Here is a 9,409-nt window from a genome sequence, read left to right as displayed (position 1 = left end):
TTGTCCAACGAGCTAAGGATTAAAGCTGTATTTGTTGACGTTCATCAGCTGATGAAGACAGTGCCCCCGTAAGTACATTTACCATGAAGCGCTGCGCTTCAAAATTTGCTCACGTGAGGCACATTCGTGACCAACTCGTGTTATTCCTGGACAAGCCGAATAGCGACTCGTGCCCCAAACTCCTTCGCAGCGCGTGACACCTTCGTTACACTCTCGGTAACACCAGTGTGGGCGCGGCCATTAGAAGAATCTTGAAATTTGCCCTCTTACCCCACATGTAGGAACGTTCATACTTTTCTTTATGTCTTTGGGAATGCCATCATATTTCATTTTGAAAAGGTTTACGACTGACCATGTTTTCCAGATGAATTTACTTTGTTGTTTTAATAATCAGATTGGTTCGAGATTGCAGATTAACGGAAAACCAACCAACTTCTCCCTTACATTCTTACTATATCAATTAAAGATGATACTTTTAATGCAATAGAAATTCAAATTGACAAACAAAGTAAGTAATTTATCAGCGGTAAGTGTATTCGGCGTCAAGACAGTCGTCACTTGTTTGTAAACAAAACGGTCATTCGGGTGCGAGTTCAACTCCAAGCATGGTTTGGGCGATCTATCACAGTGGGGAGTTTTGACTGGTGGCAGCGATAGTTTAGAGAGCTCCGGGAACGGACTATCGCACTGAGGAGCTTGCTCGTGCCCCTCTCATGGTCATCTTTGCGACCGGCTTCCGTCTTAGCGCAAACGGGCAAACCTAAAACAATTGTTAACTTGTTGCGTAATGGTTCACATATATTTCCCCACATATTATATATATTTCAGATGCAATTATACAGTATGATTGAACACATTAAACTGTGTCTTGGGTTTATTTTGAATGCAAGACATGTAAAATAAAAACAATTGTTTCTGAGGGATTCATTGACGAAGAAATTGAAATCATACCGCGCATTCTGATTTCTGTGACGGAATTCCTTCTATGTGAGGCTAAGAACATGTAAGTCAATTCTCGTACTAACGTACATCATAATGTTTCCAGCTTTGATATACGTAGTAGCTGCCGTTCATCGTCTTATATGTTTTTATGTAAAATATGAAGATTGACCCGTAAACAGAAAGCAGATCGGGTTTTGGAAGGCCAAATACACACGCAAACACACACACACATATGCACAAACACAGACACACACACACATTCTCGCATGCACACACACTCTCGCACGACGAGTATTATGGGTCTAACACACACACACACACACACACACACACACACACACACACACACACACACACACACACACATTCGCACATACATAAACACACATATACACACATACACAAACACGCACATACACTCACACACATACACAAACACACACACACACATACACACACTCTCATGCGCGCACAAACACATAGAAAGATTCAATCTAGAGACATTAAAATGATTCAATCCCCCTCCACATTGATGTTGGATGATTCTATCCCAGTCTCGTATAAATCCTTCTCTTGGGTCATCGTTCGAGTCGAATTGGGTTCCGGCTAGATGTTTCTTCATGTTTGGGAACAGAGGGAAGTCTGAAGACGCCAGGTGAGCTAGTGCTGAATGAGTTCAAAGCTACACTCGTGGATTTGCAGCCATATCAACGGCTGCTTTGTGCACTGGCGCATTGTCACGATGGAAAAACACACCTTTCCTCATCCGCTACGTCTTTCAGTCATAATTTCATCCAGTTATTGCCTCAAAACTGCAGCATAATATGCCCTGTATATTGTCAAACCTTTGGGAAGTTTGTCCTCTGTGTGGACACCCTCGGAATCCCAGAACACGAAATCCAAAACCTTGCCAGGAGATGTGGCAATCTTTGCATTCTTTGTTGGTGCTGATGTCTACGGCTTCCACTGTGTTGATGTTGTTTGAACTCAGGCTGGACGTAGTGAAACCAGATTGCATCCATAGTTACAAGTCATTGCGACAACCTTTCTGGATGAGTTTCAAACAGAGCTAGATTATAACGAGATATGTCAGAAACTTTGGCACCCAATTAGCAGATGCTTTCTTCATAGCCAAAGTGTCTGCGATTGTGGAATGTCCTCTCTGTTGGGAAATGCCTTATTAAATAGCAATATGTCACTTAGTCATTTGCTGGTCGGTCATCACCACATCTTGGATTCCCTGCATCATTTCTGGTGTTGCTTCCGTCACAACCATCCAGGACGGATGCTGTCTCTTGACCCGTGAAGATCAGGGTTAGAATAGGTTATTTGCAGACCGCCGCCATATAGCTGGAATGTTGCTGAGTGCGGCGTTAAAAACAAACAAACAAACTCTGCCACTCTTAAAACTCTACAGCCCACCTCTTTACGGTGACATAGGATGAGGTATATCTTCATTGGTGGCTTTTGGCTCTTAATCTGCAGGAACCTGATCACTGCACGTTACTCAAGTTTGTCCACTTTAAAAAGATCACAGACGCCTACTTATTTCAAAGACATGTCACAGCGAAACAATTTGCTCAAATGACGCAATGGTTTGTGAAATTACCTCAATGACATCATATCATAAGCAAACGATTTCACTTTTACGTAATTCCTTCTATGTGAGGCTAAGAACATGTAAGTCAACCCTCGTACTGACGTACGTCATAATGTATCTAGCTTTGTCACTAGCTGCGGAGCCGTGAAGATCCGGGGTAGAATAGGTCTTCAGCAACCCATACTTGCCGTAAAAGGCGACAATGCTTGTCGTAAGTGGCGACTAACGGGATCGGGTGGTCAGGCTCGCTGATTTGCTTGATGCATGTCATCGATCCCAATTGCATGGATCGATGCTCATGATATCAACCACTGGATTGACTGGTCCAGACTCGTTTATTTACATACCGACGTCATATAGCGGGAATATTGCTGAGTGTGGTGAAAAACAACCAACCAACCAACCAACCAACCACTAGCTGCGCTTATCCGTTTATTCGTACATCGTTTAGTATGTTTTTTATGTAAAGGATGAAAATCGTCCCGTAAACAGAAAACAGTTCGGGTTTTGGAAGGCGACATAGTTGTCCCCTCGGAAATACCGTTGTCGTGTTCCATCTGACATCCTTACGATGAAGGAAAGTATACGTATTTGGGGGAAAGTAATTAAGAAGAGATTGCATGTGTTCGTGAAACACTATCAAATAATTCCAGATGTTCGCGAAATGGTAAGCGGACCCTGCCCTACCGGGTGACCAATCAGAAACACGCACAATGGAAGTCAAATATCAATCTTAATAAAAACACGGGAACATACATGTATGTTACAAATCAAAATTGGGAATTTCCTCACTTTTGTCAAAATTAGATATGTCCTTGACATGTCTACCATTAAAATGAGTGAGTGAGTTAAGAATTAACGACACATCGGCAGTATTTCATCCAAATCGTGACGAGAATAATACATAGATTTCTACCATTAAACCTATTGAAAGCTCCTCTAAGGCCTTCAATGTTGGAACGGGGGCACGGGTGACCCAGTCGTCTAAGGCGCCGCGATTCGCTGTGCAGAGTTGCGTCCCTTGGGCACGCCAGAAACCTATGATTGTGGGTTCGAATCCCGGTTCGCCCCGATTATGTTTCTAGGTTTGTCAGCACCATACCCTTGCTCTTGGGTTTCATTGAAGTGGTAAACGTCTGAGACCGGCATCACTTTGGGCTTTCCTCCCACATTAAGCTGACACGCCGCGATATAACTGTAATACTGTTAAAGGCGGCGTTAAAACCAACTCACTCACTCACTCACTCAATGTTGGAACATTGATCAAACAACGCTGAGAATGGTCGTATGATGTAGAAAGACAAGTTCTATGTATGAACAACTTCTTTATTACAAGCACTTGCTGGATAAAGGTGTTAGGATCTACACCGAAACGTCGCACTTATTGTAATAAAGAAGTTGTTCATCCATAGAACTTGTCTTTCTTCATCACACCAACTTCTAAATGCCACTGAAAGAAGTGGTTGTATGACCTTCTTTGAAATCGTAAGCCAAAGAAAGCCATGCTCGATCATACCCAAAATGTTGAGAAATATTGACAGCGAAGGCTGGAGCTGCAAAAATATTTCCTCACTATCTTGAGGATTTTTGTTGTTGTCACTAAATATGAAACAGGGGAGGCGGTTTCTCTGGTCTCGTTAATCAGTTGAAGGTAATTGGCTATTTGACCATTGGTGAACGACACCAGATCATCGACATACATCTTTGTATTACATGTGCTGGTGATGTATGATCATACGTTAGGGAGGGACAAAACAGTCAGAATTATTGACACCAAAGGGTGATTATCTGATCCGAATGGATTATCAGCCTTCATGTCCGGTGGCAATTTGCTTGATTAGAAAACAAATTTGATCTAAAACGGGACACTAGCGGCTCAGTGTCATGATATGGTGTATACCATGTCAAATACCAATGATGACAACACTGTTTATAACAAAAGTGGATGAGTTTTGCAAACCATATAAGGTGAACTTGGGGGTTGATTATTATTACTGCAGTCTCCTTTGCAGGGAGGGACCATAAACTACTGTTCATGTTCATTATGAAACGTTGACTGGGCTCCTTTCTACGCAACGACAGGTGGGGTCGTTTTCTCGTCGGCTGCGATGGATAACATCAATTACCTTGAACAAAAACAAATAGCGGACTATGTAAATTTTCTTTATGAATATGAAATGCTTTCCCACAATAAGCACCAGTAGAGCAACTTGCTGTAGCTGTTATCGCTGGAAACAAAAGTGTAGACGTATTTCAATTTTTAATACAATAAATGTACTGCCTATAAATAGATATGGCATATGTTTGTACGACATCTTCTGGTCTCCGCCTGTTGGGTAAAAGTTTGCACGCATAACAGTTGAACCATATTATCATGGTGCCATGTGTGAAACCAATACGTTGTATCTGTGGAATTAAGGAAAATATCAACTGAGAAGGGTAGCATTGAAATTATTAATATTACATGAATTAATAAAACTTTCTAATTGATAGAAACGTAACATACGTACTATCCGACGTAGCAAAAGAAAGGGGAACGTTATGTGAATGACCTGCTCTAGGCATCAGGACAATTTTTGTGAGTTGTGTAATAGATTTAATGTAAAAGCGAATTATTTAGAAGATGGAGGGACAATAATCTCAATCATTTGTGTTCTGCAAATAATACAAAATGAAAACCTGAAAACACAAGAGAATCCTGTCCAACCTTACAATTTAAAGTGTCTTTTTAAACAGTCAAAAGCTGGTCAGTTTTACTGTGGCCTTGAGTAATATATACAGTTAGTAATCAGCACTTGTAACTAGAAAATGATATACGAATTTAAACACATCAACTGTATAACCATATACAGTTTCGATGTTCAAGAGACACTGATCTTCAATGGTTGCAATATATACTGATGGAACACTTAGTTTTAGACACAGTAAGATTATATGCTTTCATAGGTTCCCAGTCTTGTCTACCAAATACACATTGGAATCAATGCACTTAAAGGGCAAGTTCACACGGAAATGAACCATTTTTTCTTGTACTTTTTCCACATTAAAAGTGTTAACATAGAAGTATCATAAACAAAAATATAAAAACATCATATTTAATTAACATATTTATTGCACTAAAACGATATATATTTTTCACATTTACCAAGTGTTCTATTTCCATAACAAAAACACCATGGCTTATGCCCCTTGCAATATGACGTCATTGGTGCCAATTGATAAACATTATGACGTCATCATGCTTGGTTAGAGCCGCTTCACGTGGTGTAGGTACAGTTTTGTGATTCTAGCATCTCAGATGCCAGCCAGAATTGTGTTATGCTGAGTCACCACTGCGCCGGAGTGTGTCGTAGACCATGTTGTTTTACCGCAAACTGGTCCTTGATATCTTTTGCGTTGAGAATAGACAGGGACCCAGTTGAATTGGCACCAATGACGTCATAATCTAAGGGGGATAACTCAGGCCTATTTCGCTCGTAAAACGAAGGCCTCATAACGGCATATCACTTTCACACTATTGTGAGCTTCCTACTTTCACTGTGAAAAAAAATGAGTGTATATTTTCAAACACAGATACTAACTAATTCTAAAATTGCGTTTTGTTTAGAAAAAGAAAGAAAGTGATTTTTGCGTGTACACTTCCCCTTTAAAGACACCTATATGTTTCATCATTGTTCCCTTATTCGTTTCCATCAGTATATATAAATCTATACTGTATGTTGGTACAATTTTGTGTGGGGTTTATATATATATACAACTCAACCCAACATTGTACCAACGTTTTAAAATGGGAAACGTGGATTACGACGTTTGTAGTTATTGCACAGGTTCTGATGAAAGTGTTTCACACATTTTGTCAGACTGTAAGACCTGTCTGACAAGAGCTTCAAAGTTGGCCTCAAGATAACCTAAATTAACACTTAATTTTCCAGGCAGTAAATTGATCTTGGTCGTTGTCACAGAAATAACGATCCTATAAATGTAATTAATGTTAATGTGATACAAAATGTAAATGTAATACAAGTTATCATAATCAAGTATAAAATCCACAAACCGTACATCACCTTTTCGGTTGTTGCAGCAGGATCTCTACAAAAGTCCCTACTTATATTAAGCCATCATATGTTCCAGATTGACGACTGTTATAAATTCTGGTAATTGTGTCAGAATCAATTTACTATCTAAGATCATGTTAAAGCTTTGTGTTATTTTTGCAACCTAAGGCAGGTTGCATCAGGCCATACCGAACATCGGCATGAGAATGTGCTCAACAACAAACCAGGCTCTGAACATAGCATTATGAGGAGTTTACAGAGGTCTATTGTTTAATGACATGGCGGATATGTTTCCCCTGATAGCAATGTTCACTAGATACACCTAGTTCTTTTTGCAGATCATCCTTGGTAGAACGCTGTATCATCAGCCTGAAGCAAAGCGAATAACTTCAGATAGATATTAATGTCATCGTAGACTACAGTCTCATCCACGGTGTTGTATTTGTTTCCACGTGAGTACAATGTCTTTACAACAGTGTTCAAAATATACATTTCAATATCCACAAGGTGATATTTGTTGAGAAGCAATATCTAAATATTCAGATAATACAATTCAATATTCACAAGGTGATATTTGTTGAGAAGCAACATCTAAAACTTCAGACATTCCAATTCAATATTCACAAGGTGATATTTGTTGAGAAGCAATATCTAAAAATTCAGATAATCCAATTCAATAATCACAAGGTTATATTTGTTGGATAGCAGCATCTACATATCAAGAAAAGACAATTCAACATCCATAGGGTGATATTTGTTGAGAAGCAACATCTAAAAATAATACAATTCAATATTCACAAGGTGATATTTGTTGGGTAGCTTCATCTACATGTTCTCAATAATACAATTGCACTATTCCATCAATGGGCGGGGGACACCAGATATGGGTTTCACACTCTGTACCAAGGTGTGCTATCGAACCCATTCTTTGGCGTAACGAGCGATCTCCTTAACGACAAGGCTATCCTACCGCCTCTTTAATGTTCGGGTCTATTATGTAAATGCGTATGGTAACTATTGCAGGAACCATTTCTCACTGTTGTCTTAGTGATAGAGTATTTTTGAACGTGCTGTACACTAGTGTAAAGTTTAAAAACACAATGTCTTAAATGTGTCTTGGTGCTTGTCATCTGTCACCAATGTCCCATGACACACGACTAAGACCGTCATGCGCATAGTACATACATACATTTACACGCAAACACGAGGAGAGAGAATGCATATTCCCACCAACTAATTCCCTCAACCAAACAACTCTATTGACGCCACTGGTTTACAGCTTATGAATGCCAGTCTTTGACTGTCAATGAATAAACAATGCAGTTTTAATGAAGAGAGACTTTTGGAGTGAAACTTTGTAGCGTGTCTGGAGAAGGACAATAGACAACGAATGCGCATCCAGGTGAGACACACTACCTTTGTTCGTCGCATCTGATGCTCATCCTGAGATGGTTGTCTTGTTTTGAAGTCATGACTGATCATACAAAAGATCTATGTCAGGTAGTGTAGAACCAAGACGACAATTATACTGATGTTCACAAACGTTGAAATTAACGAGACTGTCTTCAGGATATCTGTTTTGAGGAACATGTCTTGGTTATGCCTATACATCTCATTAGTTTGCCCATGGCATAACATGGCTCATTACGAAACAACAGAATGGTAAAGTGTGTTGAAAATAGCTGCCTTTAACACTGTCCCCTGTGGTTATGACGTTTAAATTGTACATGCAATATTACCGTAGAAATGATCATAGGAACAAGTAACCACTGCATTATACATGACTTTGATGTGTATCCTGAAGTCGTTTCGGCATTTCAAATATGAAACTCTCTGGTTGATATTGGTGGATATGATATGTGTACGTGTGTTGTAAATAACGAGGTGTTCGCATGCGTTTCTTGTCTAATCCTATTGGTTTAAAGGATCGTTTGCTATTGATTGTATGCTATTCTCACAACTAAGCCAGGTCAGCAGGTGATGCCAAAACGTGCAGGAAATGCTCACATGGCAGTGAACAGGTGACTTGACTAAAACATATTGACACAGCAAAGATCTGGTTATCAGTCAAGGTTATGGGTTCCTTATGAAGACCACGAGATGTATAATTGTATTCGAAATCAAGTTCCTTATCCGAGCTTTATTATGTAAATAAATATACCATTTTGTCGTAACACTGAAAATCTCCGTGATGTCTATTGTAAGGGAAGTTTGCAGAGGCATTATTTGGATATTTATCTACATGCAAAATGTCAACAGATGTAGAAACCTTTTCCTCTTGTGGTATGTCTTATGTTGTGTAAGTTATCTAGGCATTATGTGGATACTCATCTTTATGTAAAATGTCAACAGTTCTAGAAACCTTTTCCTCTTTTGGGATGTGTCAAGTTTTGTAAATTGTGTAAGCATTTTTTGGATATTCAACCAAATATATAACGTCAACAGAAACCTTTCCCCTTGTAGTAAGTCTTGTATTTGTTGTTTAACGCCATACTCAGCAATATTCCTGCCATATGACGGCGGTCCGTAAAAAAATCGAATCTCGACCAGGCAATCTAGTGACATCATGAGCATCGGTCAATTCGGATACGATGACATGAATCAACCAAGTCAGCGAGTCTAACCACCCAATACCGTTAGTCGCCTCTTACGACAAACATAGTAGCCTTTTACGGCAAGCATTGGTTGCTGAAGACCTATTCTACCCCGGATCTTCACGGGTCCCTTGTAGTACACTCTTCAAAAATAGAAACGCACAGATAGAATTTTAGTAAATTTATTGGGCCTAATAAAGTCGATATATTTAATTTAA

Source organism: Haliotis cracherodii, unplaced genomic scaffold, assembly GCF_022045235.1.
Source record: "Haliotis cracherodii isolate W230 unplaced genomic scaffold, xgHalCrac1.p SCAF_16, whole genome shotgun sequence".
In the NCBI taxonomy this organism is placed as follows: domain Eukaryota; kingdom Metazoa; phylum Mollusca; class Gastropoda; order Lepetellida; family Haliotidae; genus Haliotis; species Haliotis cracherodii.
Note: the sequence above shows the minus strand (reverse complement) of the source record.